This window comes from Neofelis nebulosa, chromosome 1 (genome assembly GCF_028018385.1).
Source record: "Neofelis nebulosa isolate mNeoNeb1 chromosome 1, mNeoNeb1.pri, whole genome shotgun sequence".
Classification (NCBI taxonomy): domain Eukaryota; kingdom Metazoa; phylum Chordata; class Mammalia; order Carnivora; family Felidae; genus Neofelis; species Neofelis nebulosa.
The window spans coordinates 131229945-131244734 of record NC_080782.1 but is presented as its reverse complement, the minus strand read 5'-3'; the positions used below and the strand labels follow the sequence as shown (position 1 = coordinate 131244734).

Genomic DNA, 14790 nt, shown 5'->3' with positions numbered 1-14790 from the left:
AAAGTGACAAGCTGATTCTAAAACTCATATGGAAATGCAAGGACCCAGAATAGCCAAACAAGCTTTAAAAAGAACAAAGATGAAGGACTTATATTATGTGAAATACCAGGAAAGTCTTCCCTAAAGGATATCTATGCTTAGTCCACTGAAAGAAATGGGCAGGACACTCATTTCCCTATTAGTAACTTGAAGTCAGGCTCATGACACCATCCTTACTCCCCCAGCACCAAGAAATACTTCAGTAATAACATGTGACCAAGGAGTAAGGTGCCATCTCTCTGAGGTGATGCTATAAATCAACCAGAAATCTATAGTCGTTGTAATTCTCTCCCTTGACCTGACCAATTAGCGAAAACTCAATCATCTGCTTAGTCCTTTTGTTTACAAATTCTTTCAACTGTTCTATCTAAGCAATAGGCTATTTGTTATAATAACAAAATTATGGAATTGACATAGTGTCCAATTTCTATAGCTATGGAAATTAGTCCACAGTGTCATTAAGTTAACTTGCCCTACATCACCCAGTAAACAGTAACTTATTGTGTACTAAGGATAAGAAGAGCTTAAAAAGTGAATAATCAAGTTCTAAGTAAGTATCAACTAGTTTTGATACAGCATTAAATTAAACACTATAGAGGATAAAACAAGTATTTCCCTACTGTTGGGAAGAAATCAATGCTCTAAAATTTTAAGGGATATATGCAAGTATAGTCATTTGATGATGATTTACTGGTGGCTACATCCTGGGTGGCTCAGTCGGTTGAGCGTCCAACTTCGGCTCAGGTCATGATCTCACAGTTTGTGGGTTCGTGCCCTGCGTCAGGCAGGTGCTGATAGCCTGGACTGCTTCGGATTCTGTGTCTCCTTCTCTCTCTGCCCCTCCCCTGTTCATGCTTTGTCTCACTCTGTTTCTCAAAAATAAATAAATGTAAAAAAAAAATTTTTTTTAAAAACACAAAAAACAAAACTGGAATACAATGTGAAAAAAGAGAAAATTTAAAAAGAGGTTAGAGTGGGAGAGAGCCAAAGCATAAGAGACTGTTAAAAACTGAGAACAAACTGAGGGTTGATGGGGGGTGGGAGGGAGGGGAGGGTGGGTGATGGGTATTGAGGAGGGCACCTTTTGGGATGAGCACTGGGTGTTGTATGGAAACCAATTTGACAATAAATTTCATATATTGAAAAAAAAGAGAAAATTAATTTTACACAATGATTTACACAATTTTTTTTTCTTTTCAGATTATATTGAAGTGATCGTAAATGTTGGAAATGAAGAACCAAGCCCACTTAAACAGAGCATTTTTGTAGTGTTATTTTGCTATTGGGGAATGATCTTAGGAAGAAAGCTTTTCTTTTTTTTCTCTTCAAAAAAAAATTGCCACTAAGAAAGAAAAGGCAAGCCATTAAAACAAGAGAAAATCTTTGCAGCATATATAAACAGTATAAAGTTTGTATCCAGAATATGTCAAATATTCCTACAAATTAGTAAGAAAAATAAATCAATAGAAAAATGCATCAGAGACTCAAAAATAACTCATAAAAGAATATCCAGGTGGCCAATACATATATGAAATATGTTCAATATCATTCATAATCAGAGAAATGTAAAACAAAACTACAGGATACAATCACATGCCAACAGAAAGTCTGAAACATAAGAGTTTGACAAACACAAAATACTGGTAAGGTGACAGTGCAATGGGAACTCTCACACATAGTTGGTCAGAGGGAAGATACAACTGTTTTGAGAAAGTGTTATAATTAGTAAATTCCAATGACACTATCACTCCATTCCTATGCATGAAATGAATAGAGATGTGTGTACAGTTAACAAGTACAAGAATATTCAGACCAGAGTACATTATATCCCCAAAGTGGAAGAAATTCTTATGTCCATCAAGAGAATGGATAAATAAACTATGATACAGTCATCCAATGGAATACTATAAAGTACTTAAAAGGAATGAACTACAGATACACAAAAACAACATGGGTATATCTTAAAAACATAACACTGAGTAAAATAAACTAGACAAAAAAGAATGCATATCATATTCAAGCACAAAAACTTTTTAAAAAGTAAAATTACATACTGCTAAATTATAAAATTGAATTATCTCAAAAGACCACTAAATTTATTATTTTTTTTGTTGTTTTTTTTATATATGAAATTTATTGTCAAATTAGTTTCCATACAACACCCAGTGCTCATCCCAAAAGATGCCCTCTTCAATGCCCATCACCTACCCTACCCTCCCTCCCACCACCCCTCAACCCTCAGTTTGTTCTCAGTTTTTAAAAGTCTCTTATGCTTTGGCTCTCTCTCCCACTCTAACATCTTTTTTTTTCTTTTTTTTCCTTCCCCTCCCCTATGGGTTTCTGTTAAGTTTCTCAGGATCCACGTAAGAGTGAAAACATATGGTATCTGGCCTTCTCTTTATGACTTATTTCACTTAGCATCATACTCTCCAGTTCCATCCATGTTGCTACAAAAGGCCATATTTCATTCTTTCTCATTGCCACGTAGTACTCCATTGTGTATATAAACCACAATTTCTTTTTTTTTTAATAAAACCCCCAATTTTTTTTATTTTATTTTTTCCATGAAATTTATTGTCAAATTGGTTTCCATACAACACCCAGTGCTCATCCCAAAAGGTGCCCTCCTCAATACCCATCACCCACCCTCCCCTCCCTCCCACCCCCCATCAACCCTCAGTTTGTTCTCAGTTTTTAACAGTCTCTTATGCTTTGGCTCTCTCCCACTCTAACCTCTTTTTTTTTTTTCCTTCCCCTCCCCCATGGGTTTCTGTTACGTTTCTCAGGATCCACATAAGAGTGAAAACATATGGTATCTGTCTTTCTCTGTATGGCTTATTTCACTTAGCATCACACTCTCCAGTTCCATCCACGTTGCAACAAAAGGCCATATTTCATTTTTTCTCATTGCCACATAGTATTCCATTGTGTATATAAACCACAATTTCTTTATCCAGTCATCAGTTGATGGACATTTAGGCTCTTTCCATATTTTGGCTATTGTTGAGAGTGCTGCTATCAACATTGGGGTACAAGTGCCCCTATGCATCAGTACTCCTGTATCCCTTGGATAAATTCCTAGCAGTGCTATTGCTGGGTCATAGGATAGGTCTATTTTTAATTTTCTGAGGAACCTTCACACTGCTTTCCAGAGTGGCTGCACCAATTTGCATTCCCACCAACAGTGCAAGAGGGTTCCCATTTCTCCACATCCTCTCCAGCATCTATAGTCTCCTGATTTGTTCATTTTAGCCACTCTGACTGGCATGAACATGGTATCTCAGTGTGGTTTTGATTTGTATTTCCCTGATAAGGAGCGACGTTGAACATCTTTTCATGTGCCTGTTGGCCATCCAGATGTCTTCTTTAGAGAAGTGTCTATTCATGTTTTCTGCCCATTTCTTCACTGGGTTATTTGTTTTTTGGGTGTGGAGTTTGGTGAGCTCTTTATAGATTTTGGATACTAGCCCTTTGTCCGATATGTCATTTGCAAATATCTTTTCCCATCCCGTTGGTTGCCTTTTAGTTTTGTTGGTTGTTTCCTTTGCTGTGCAGAAGCTTTTTATCTTCATGAGGTCCCAGTAATTCACTTTTGCTTTTAATTCCCTTGCCTTTGGGGATGTGTCGAGTAAGAGATTGCTACGGCTAAGGTCAGAGAGGTCTTTTCCTGCTTTCTCCTCTAAGGTTTTGATGGTTTCCTGTCTCACATTCAGGTCCTTTATCCATTTTGAGTTTATTTTTGTGAATGGTGTGAGAAAGTGGTCTAGTTTCAACCTTCTGCATGTTGCTGTCCAGTTCTCCCAGCACCATTTGTTAAAGAGACTGTCTTTTTTCCATTGGATGTTCTTTCCTGCTTTGTCAAAGATTAGTTGGCCATACGTTTCTGGGTCTATTTCTGGGGTTTCTACTAGCCCTTTGTCTGATATGTCATTTGCAAATATCTTTTCCCATTCTGTTGGTTGCCTTTTAGTTTTGTTGATTGTTTCCTTTGCTGTGCAGAAGCTTTTTACCTTCATGAGGTCCCAATAGTTCATTTTTGTTTTTAATTCCCTTGCCTTTGGGGATGTGTCAAGTAAGATATTGCTGCGGCTGAGGTCAGAGAGGTAAAAGACCACTAAATTTAATTATACGTACTAAAAACAGAAAATAGAAAAATTTTCAAGACATTATTAACAAAAGTAAACTGTAGAATAACATGTATGATGTGATTCTATTTATGTAAAATATACTTTGTATAATTTATGCCTAAATATTTAATAAAACCTACTGTTAATAATGGAAAGGTTCTATAATCTATTCAATTCAGTAGCCACATATGGCTGCTGGACACTTAAAACATAGTTAATCTAACTGAGGAATTGCATATTTTATTTAATTTGAATTAATTTCAATTTAAACAGCCTCATGTGGCTAGCATTTACAGTATTAGACAGTACATTATGGATATACAGTGATTTCCTCTAGAACAGGGTTTCCCAACCTTGGCCCTAGTCACATTTGGGACCAATGGTACTTTGTCACAGGGCTGTTCTGTACACTGTAGACATTTAGCAGCACCCCTACCCTCCACCCTCCAGATACTAATAAAACCCTCTCAGTCATGACCAAATTATCTTCAGTCAAAATTATCTTTAGACCTTGCTACATATTCCCTGGAGGGCAAATCATTCCCAATTGAAAACCACTTGCTCTAGAGATAGGAAGAAAATGAAGGAAGAGGGCATTGTAACATCTTTCTCTGTTTCTGTTTTGTCTAAATTGTTTAAAAGGATCAAGTACATAGATGTTCTTTATGTAATTAATAATTTAAAAAGGAAGCCTACTTCCTCATGGATAAAATGGGAAGTATATATCTAAACTCTTAAACTGTGAATATTAAAAACGAAATAGAAACAAATCAATTTCTTGCTAAAGTTAAAGAATGAAAGTTATTTCACATGAATAGTTACTAAGAGCAGTGGAGGGATAAGATGGAATCTAGAACAAAAATCTATAACTAGGAGAAACAGTTATTTTTGCCATTTACAAAAATAGGTAAAACAGAAGCAAGAACCATTTAAGGGACATAAAATGAGCCTGGTTTGGGATACAGTAAGATGGAAGAACTTGTAGGCCATTTAAGTAGAGCTGCAGCTTCTAGCCAGAAAACGGTAAAAATTAGAATTAAAAATTAAAGCGTTCTCAATACATAGGTAGTATTTGCAATGATGAGCCTTCGGGGAAAGCAAAATGGCTACAAAGAAACTCTGACCCTAACTGAGAAGTGAGAAAGAGGACCACAGGAGAGCGGAGAAGTTGCACCCAGAGAGACAGGAAAAAAAAAAAAAAAAAAAAAAAAAAACCAGAAGACAGTGGGATCATGAAAGCCAAGTGAAGGCTTTAAAAAAAGAGTGGCTAAAGTCTCCTTAGATCTCATCTTTACAAAATACAATAAAGAAATATTAAGTAGCCTATTGGCACAAGAAGAGATGAAAGAGATTTAATTCAGGAAAGAGTGAGGTCAATCTCAAAGCAGCACTCACCATTAAAGGAATAACTGTGAACTGAGAAATCACTAGTCCTACCAGTCATCAGAAGAAGGTTGTGCTAGAATAAAACCGCAGACGTCTCTTGTACCTCTGTCATTCTTGCCTACTCAGACAGCAGCAGGCCTCAGAACCTCAGCTGTCCTTTGGTCCTCAGGAGAGGAGCAGACAACAGTCTCCCTAGCAAACATTTTCTGAGAGGTCTGTAGCACTCTGGCCTCTGACCAAAATAAGGTAGATCCCTTTTGGACTACGAAACACACAAACCACAGTTAATCAGAAACTCTCATGCTTCGGCTCCAGACTCTTCATTCTTGATGCTGCTTCTAAAGATTAAGTTTCCATAAGTGAGTCTGAAGTACTAAATTAGGTTAATGGTCCATAAAGCTCAGGCTACAATGTATTTTTATTGTAAGCTTCTAAATCTAATGTTTATCTGTGAAAACACACTTTTGCATTTTGTCATTATTTCAGAAAGCCCTAATCCAGGTCTGAGTTCGTGAACTACACCAATTCTGGGAAGTTCTGAAACTATAGGTAAAAATTAGTGTGCAGCTTTTTAGGGAGAAAGTCCTTGATTTTCATAACATTCTCAAGGTCTGTCACCCAAGGGTTAACAGTCATTTTAAGTGCATTTTTTCCTCCCTAGAGTCCTATTTATGATCATTCGTTTATTTTTTTATGTTAATTTATTTGGAGAGAGTGAGGGAGGGGCAGAGAGAGAGAGAGAAAGAGAGAGAGAGAGAGAGAGAGAGAGAGAGACTGACTCCCAAGCTGGCTCCACACCATCAGCACAGAGCCCAATGAGGGGCTCGACCCCACAAACCATGAGATCATGACTTGAGCAGAAATCAAGAGTCGGTCGCTTAACCAACTGAGCCACCCAGGCACCCCAATCATTCATTTAATAATTCCCATCTATCCTTTACATTCATGTGGGAAGTTCAGGTAGATATATCCACTAGGAACATGGATATAAGGCTATAGGAATAAACTTAAGAGGAAGATTTGAAAACAAAAACAAACAAAATAGTTTAACAAACCATAAGCCTATAAACAGTTGTTAACGTATCAGGAGCGGATAGGATGCATCCTCCTACAGGATAGTATTCTAAAAAGGAAAATGGAATTACATCAGGAAACACATACAGGAGAAAGGTAGGCCAATGATGAAGAACCAGAAAGCGAAGCTGGGAAAAAAGGAAGAACCAAGAATCATTAACTGTGCTTCTGTTAACAGGAAAAAAAAAAAAAAAAAAAAAAAAGGTAAAAGTACCTAAATTTGGCCACTAGGAGGCCCCCGACCACTTGACCACACAATTAATTTCAGGGAGTTAGGTGGCGTAGACTCACTGTATCAAAAAATGAAGGGAAGTGCTTGCCAGTGAAACCAAGAAGATAAAGAAATTGACAGCTCTGAGCCCATAACGTACAAGGGAGGGTTTGGTTATTACTTTAGTTAAGTTTTGATGGCATTAAATTCATGAGGTAAGGAAAGAAGGACTTTTCAGAGAGGAATAGCAGAGAAGGTAGACCTCCTGGGGGTTTGCGGATCTTCCACATTACAAAAGCATTTTCAGAAAGGTACTGAAAAGTTCCCTCAAAACACAATATTTTGGCTTTGCTCAATACCCGTGGTCTTTTCCTACCACTTCTCTGAACCCTCAAATGCTTTCCAACAAAATTATTTTCCCGGTTTCAAAAGCATAAAGAATCTGTACAAAATTTAAGTAAAACTCCACAAAGCATCCTCAGCCTTGCAAATGCTGGCTAAGACATCACTGGGGACCCCCACACCCCTCCTCAGGGTGCACCCTCTATTCCACCTGTCAATGAGAAAGCCCCACGGGGCCCACCCGGCCGTGCCTTGCGGGTCCTGAGCGGCTGCTCCGACGGAACAGGCCTGAAGGGAGGGGCGGACACATGCCCTAAGCCACAGCAGCTACAACAACAGTCTCATCCACGGCCCACTCCCCCACACCATCTCTCTGCCTCACCTCTGGGAACACCAGAGCCTTTCCAGAATCCTCTGGCACTGCCCCTTCCGGAAGCTGCCAAAACAAGCCCCGCCCCCTCCTGGCACCTCCCACAACTCTCCTTCCGGGTTCTGAGCTCCTGGAAGCGCCCTCCAGGAGCTTCTGTTCCAGGTGGGGGTTGCTGACCTTAAGCTTATAAGCAGGTAAATATATTATTTAGCGGGCGCCGGTAACTGCTGTAAAGAAAAACAAAGCAGGGAAAAGAGAAGGGAAATGAGTGAAAAATTCCTTCCTAGTAGTCATTAGTCCCCTGAATAAGGCCTTTCCTATAAAGTGGTATTTGATCGGCCTGAAGGGAATGAGGGCAGTAACAACCTAGGAGAACATCCCAGGAGGAGGGACTAGCAAACAAAATAGCGCTGAAGAAGGTAGTGTGGCAGGGGCAGAGGCATCAGGAAGGGTGATAGATGCCAACGCAGGGTCTCCCGGACCTGATAAGGATCGGAGGTGTCCACCGGCGCTCATCGTGACACGGGACTGCCGGTGTGTGATCCCGAGTCACCACTGCAAAACCAGCGGCCGGAGTGACAAGTCGGGCGTTGGAGGAACAGTAACATTGGACCAAGAAACAGGCAGCTCTCTCAACCACATAACGTAATTATGTTTAGGGGTGCCAGATCATATATGGGATGCCCAGTTAAATTTGAAGTTCTCACAGGCAACGAATAATTTTGTGGCATATAGCTCATGCAAAATTACTCGTTGTTTATCTGAAATTAAAGTTTAACTGGGTGTCCTGTATTTTTATTTGCTAAGGCTGGCAGCAGAAACGCTACAATTCACACGCGAGGTTTGGAAACTTAGGAACAGTACCGCGCCAATCATTGGAGCCTGAGGCAAAAGAAACATCTGCCTCTTACATAGGTGTGTGTTAATGTTTATTCTTAAAGATTAAATACTGAAGAACTGTAAAGTTGGTATATTAAAATTCACCTTATTTTAAATATTTTTATTTATACCCAAAGTTTAAAAATATATGGAAGCTTGGGGTGCCTGGGTGGCTCAGTCGGTTGAGTGTCTGACTTCACCCAGGTCATGATCTCACAGTCCGTGAGTTCGAACCCCGCGTCGGGCTCTGTGCTGACAGCTCAGAGCCTGGAGCCTGCTTCAGATTCTGTGTCTCCCTCTCTCTCTGACCCTCCCTCGTTCATGCTCTGTCTCTCTCTGTCTCAAAAATAAATAAACATTTAAAAATATATATATGGAAGCTCATAAATAAAATTTTTAACATTTACTTTTCTTGACCAAGTCCAAATCTAAATAATTTTTAATTAACATTAGTTTATTGAGACTTATTTTGTAGGATGCCACCACTGTGACTGGTAGTGTTTTAAAAAAATTTCCCTAGACCACATCTATATTTGGATAGGATTCCACCAAGAATGATTTGTGAATCTGTTTTACAGGATCCAAATACACTCCTGATTTTTTATTACAAAATTGCTGCCTAAAACTACTTCAGATGGAAATTTCCACAGGATTTAAATAATCGGACTACTATTTAAGAGGTTGTGTTTTGTAAATCAGATGTATTCATAGAAAATAACTGTTCTCCATAGAAAATAACAGTTCCCCAATTTGAAATATTTGAAGACGTCTCCATTTTTAGAACATCCATGATCTCTTTAATTTCTATTTGATAAACACATTTCCTATAGTAGTTGATACACTCATCAGGTGGTTTGCACATTTCCAGTCTCTTCATTTTCAAGTTCAGGACATATATTCTTATCTCTTGCTAATATTTTACATTAATCAAACATGCTTTCAGAGTTACTTACTCTTATTTGTTACAAACAAAAGGATAGACCTTCTCTTAAGCTAGCAATGCAGCGTTGTATATCGTCATGGGTTTTTTTATTGTAAACCTTTAACTTTTTCTAAATATCATCACATACAGATAAAATGCATAGGGGCGCCTGGGTGGCTCAGTCCGTTAAGCGTCTGACTTCAGCTCAGGTCAGGATCTCACGGTTCGTGAGTTCGAGCCCCGCATTGGGCTCTGTGCTGACAGCTCGGAGCCTGGAGTCCGCTTTGGATTCTGTGTCCCCCCTTTCTCTGTGCCCCTCCCTCGCTCGCACTTTGTCTCTCTCAAATATAAACATTAAAAAATGCATAAAAATTTGTAATCTCTTACATCAATATGCTTTCTATTTCAGCATATTTTGTCATTTAATGTTCTTTTAACAGATATCTGTTATTTGTGTGAAGTACTTTGATTGCATTTGACCTTGATGCCCCTTAGGATTCATGTGAGTGTTTTAATGTAGTTTTTAGAACAGGCATAATATCCTACCTGCTCATCGAAGTCACAAAATACATGTATATCCTTTGTCCAATACTAAAACTGGTTATATTGGAATTCCTTGAAAACAGCATTTTTTCACATTAAATTATTTCATGAGGTGAACAAGGAACAAATTTGGCATAATTATTTGGGCAAATAGTGGCTTGTATACTCTTGTATAGACACCCGCTATATTTGTTCCACTATCATGATCCTGGCTTCCAAGGTTTTTTTGTCAATACTTTTTCCAGTTTAAGAATTTTATTAGCTAGCCTATATCCTTTTATCTCTTCAATAAAATAAAATAAAACTTTCGTCTATTGTTAAGACATTCTTAATGCAAACGTATTTAATAACATAACATACTTGGGGTGCCTGGGAGGTTCAGTAGGTTAAGCATCCAACTTTTTTTTTTTAATGTTTATATATTTTTGAGAGAGAGAGACAGAGAGCACAAGCAGGGGGAGAGGCAGAGAGAGTGGGGGAGACACAGAATCTGAAGCAGGCTCCAGGCTCCTAGCTGACCCTGGGCAGACCTTGACCTGGGGTTCAAACCCATGAACCATGAGATCATGACCTGAGTGGAGTCGGACACTTACCGACTCTTGATTTCGGCTCAGGTCATGATCTCACAGTTGCTGAGATCGAGCCCCTCATTGGGCTTTGCGCTGACAGTGTGGGGCCTTCTTGGGATGTTCTGTCTCTCTCTCTCTCTCTCTCCCCCCCCCCCTCCCGTGCACACACACACTCTGTCTCAATCTCCTAAAATAAATAAATAAGCTTAAAAAAAAAAAATCTGGCACACTTGTTCATGATGGCTACATCTGGCATACAAAGAATAAGTTAAAGTATTTCACTCACTTTATTCCCAATAGTGTTTCAAATCTAACATGATTTCCTAGTAACACTATATGTTCCCCTAAAATTCCTATGTTGAAGTCCTAATCTCCAGTACTCTGGAATGCAGTGCAACTGTATTTGGACTTAGGGCCTTAAAGAGGTAATAAAGGTAATATGAGATCATTATCAGCGGGCCCTAAACATGACTAGTGTCCTTTTAAGAGTTTAGGCCATAGACAACACACAGACCAAGGGATGTCAAGCAAGTGTCCACTTGCAAGCAAAATAGCGAAACTTCAGAAGTAACCGACCTTTCCCACGCCTTGATCTTGGACTTTTAGCTTCCAGAAATGTGAGAAAATGTCTACTGTTTAAGGCACTTAATCTGTGATGTTTTATTATGACAGCCCTAGGAAACATACAAGTTATAAATTTATACTGAATTTTATTAGACAAATAAGGCACAGATTCCCTTTTAGGATAGCTACATCACATATAAGTTCAGTTAAATTAAGAAACATAGTAATTGGTTTTTCAACATTTAGTATCTGTTTAACCTGGAAACTAAAACAATGTCTAAGTATAACTGACAGAAGTCTGGAAGTAAAAGGACATGTTATTGTGACCAGCTGTTTGGTCAAACACTAGTCTAGATCTTTATCTCACATATTAGACTGTCAGACATACAGCCTTAGGCTTACGCAACAAAAAAGAGGTTTATGTTACTAGGCAATGAGAGGGCTATAAATAATAGAACTATCAAAAAGTAGCAAAGGGAGTGTGAGATGTAATGAAGGATAGTGAATATAGCTACATGATCATCTTTCAAATTTCCAAAGTGTTAAAATCAAGAGACATGTACTTTGTAAGTATATGGTTTACAGTCAGAAAAATTAAAAAGAGACTATGGATAGAGGTTCCTCTAGGAAGGATACAAGAAGAAAGCAGTAGGGTGGGGAAGAATTATTCATGGTAAGCTCATGTTCTTTAATTTTAAAGCCATATGCATGTATTTTTAACTGGGATGGCAGAGAAAGCAAATCTTTGCGTGTGCTTCAAGATCCAGATCTAACGTTGCCTACTGTAGTGGCAGCTTCCTGGTTAGTCACTCCTCTGTTACGCAAGCACTTGGTTCTGTTATCATGCCTCTCCTATTTCACACATCTATTTAAGAATGCCTTCCAAAAAAAAAAAAAAAAAAAAGAATGCCTTCCATTACTCCAAATTATTTAAAGTTAAAAGCAGTATTTGTCTTTATTTCCATATCATATCTTTTTTTTTCAACGTTTTTTATTTATTTTTGGGACAGAGAGAGACAGAGCATGAACGGGGGAGGGGCACAGAGAGAGGGAGACACAGAATCTGAAACAGGCTCCAGGCTCCGAGCCATCAGCCCAGAGCCCGACGCGGGACTCGAACTCACGGACCGCGAGATCGTGACCTGGCTGAAGTCGGACGCTTAACCGACTGCGCCACCCAGGCGCCCCTCCATATCAGATCTTTAATAACTGTTGAATCGATGAAAAATATGAATTACTTTGAGTAAAGGCTTTGGGAAGCTACCAGATCAGGATTTGATTCCCAGGCTTTTCACTTAGCATCAGTGAAATCTCATGGGACCTCAGGTGTCTTACCTAACCTTTATGACCTCCAGCTTGTTAGTTAAAAGTTGTGAGTTTAGTGGCACCTGGGTGGCTCAGTTGATTAAGCATCCAACTTCACCTAGGTCATGATCTCATGATTCCTGAGTCTGAGCCCCGCATTGGGCTCTGTGCTGACAGTTCGGAGCCTGGAGCCTGCTTTGGATTCTGTGTCTCCCTCTTACTCTTTGCCCCTCCCCCGCCTAAAAAAAAAACAAAAAACATTAAAACAAAAAAAATTTTTTTAAAGTTGTGAGTTTGAAATACCAGACTGTAACATCCCAACAGTTGGGCATACTAAAACGCCCAACTCTTTGGTGCCATAGTGAACATGTTAATGCTAAACTAAGTAGGTTAATAAAATTACTGAAAACAGTTCCCTGTCTCTAATGTTGTCCTGTATTTGTTTCCAAGACCACAGTGGGATTGATAAGTAGGCACCAACACATAACAGATTCCTTAACGGTTGATTTCATGCTTACTGCAGGAAATGCTCAAAAGCAATGTGGAACATCTTGTTATGCTATATAGCAAAGGAAGATACCAAAGACAAGTTTTTATGTATCTGTGTTTTATTTCACATGAAACAAATTTTAAAAACTCAAGAGAACAAGAGACTTCCACTCCCAGTTAAGATGGAGTAGCATCTGGTAGATCAACTTTCATGTCAAATGTAACAATGAAAACTGGATAAAATCTCCTAAAAATCTGTTTTAAGGCATCAAAGGACTGCTGAAACAAACAAGACTTGAGCATGAAGATCCCAGGGAAGAATGAATCTCAAGTCGGTGAGCCAAAAGTCCATAGCCTCTTTTATCCTTAGATCATGTTCTGATTGTAGGCATGGGGCAAAGATTGAGAACACAGATAAATGACCCAAGTAATGGGCAGGTGCTAACAGGCAGAGAAACCATCAGAGGTCTTGTCAGTGTTAAGGGGTATTGAAAGGCAAAACCTAGACTGTAATTTGTTGGGATATTGAATGGAAGGGAGAGATGAAGAGTTTAGTCAACCACTCAGCCTGTTAACTCAGTAAGACATTTTCTGAATTCTGAAGGAATTCAGAATGCAGAATGGAAAGTTAAGAAGCAAAAAAAACTCTAAAAAGAAAAAAATTTGCAGCAATATCTAGATACTAAAGATACAAGGATTGAGCTTCAAAACTGCCAGAGGGACAGATCCAGTGAACACTCTGGGCTCTCAATTGGAAAACCCCTGGAAGACTAATATATAAGAGGGGGAAATGAAGGTAAATCAGAGGTAGAGTAAACAAAAATGCAAATTAGCCTTAATCAAGTTGGCTCAGACTCTGATTAGATTAAGATGATCAATCCCCACTCTGCCTAGAAAAAGGAAAACAATGAATCCATTATGTAGCAGGTTGTCACCATCCAGAGCCTCTATAATTTGTCTAGCATCCAGTCAAAATTATCAGTCATACCAACAGAGGGGGAAAAGGATCCACAGAAAATTTATATCATGGAATTAACAGAGAAGAACTTTTAAGTAAGTGATTCATTAGTCCAAAAAAAATGAGTAAAACAAAAGACAAATTCCCCAGAGAATTAGAATCTATTAAAAGTAATTGAATGGATACATATTCTAGAACAAAAAAATGTTAAGAACTAAAATTAACTAAATAGATGAGGTTAGCCGAAGAGATAAATGAATTAGAAGACAGGTCAACAGAAAATATTTACTCTGAAACACAAGTGGGAAAAGGACGGGAGGTATGAAAGCTTAAACTGAAAAGTTCTATCATTCAGATTATTGGAATCCCAGAGGAAACACACACACACACACACACACACACACACACACACACACACACACAAATGAGACAGAAATAATTCTTGAGTAATAACTGAGAAATTTCCAAAACTAAAGATGACCCACAAATTCAAGAAACTCTGTAAACTCTAAGCCAGAAAATAACAAAAAGAAATCACACTAGGCAAGTCATAGTAAAACTACTGAAAACCAGAACAAAGAAAACTCTTTAAAAGCAGGTGGGAGGGGATGAGGAAGAAATTACCTTCAAAGGAGAATCAAAAGGACAAGACAGCTGAATTTTCAACAGAAATGGTGTAAGCATGCCTATAATGGAATCACATCTTTAAGCTGTTTAAAGAAAAACATGTAAGTGAATTTAATAGAAAACAGAATAAACTGGAAAAGAGTTGTAAAATTTACCCCCAAATACAGCATAGTTTTAAAAATATATGAAAGCAGGTTAAGAACTAAAAAAAAGTATGGTATAATCTAATTTACTTTTAATCCAAGTTCCAGAAAGGAACGTAGAAAATATTGAAAGAGAAAATGGTTTAATAACTTTCTAAAACTGATTGAAGATAATATTGTACACATTCAAGAAGCCCAAAGAATGTCAAACAGTGGAAAAAACACACCTAGCATGACAATAA

General features: G+C 38.4%; 1 long non-coding RNA gene across 1 annotated transcript in view; it reads right to left on the bottom strand.

The window, feature by feature from the left end:
- The window catches only part of LOC131516226 (uncharacterized), a 36756-nt gene extending 29140 nt beyond the window's left edge, over nt 1-7616 (bottom strand). Inside the window, exon 1 of the long non-coding RNA XR_009263951.1 lies at nt 7562-7616. This is a non-coding gene — a long non-coding RNA (uncharacterized LOC131516226). The remainder of the gene's footprint in view (nt 1-7561) is intronic.
- Between the last annotated feature and the right edge of the window lie 7174 nt (nt 7617-14790).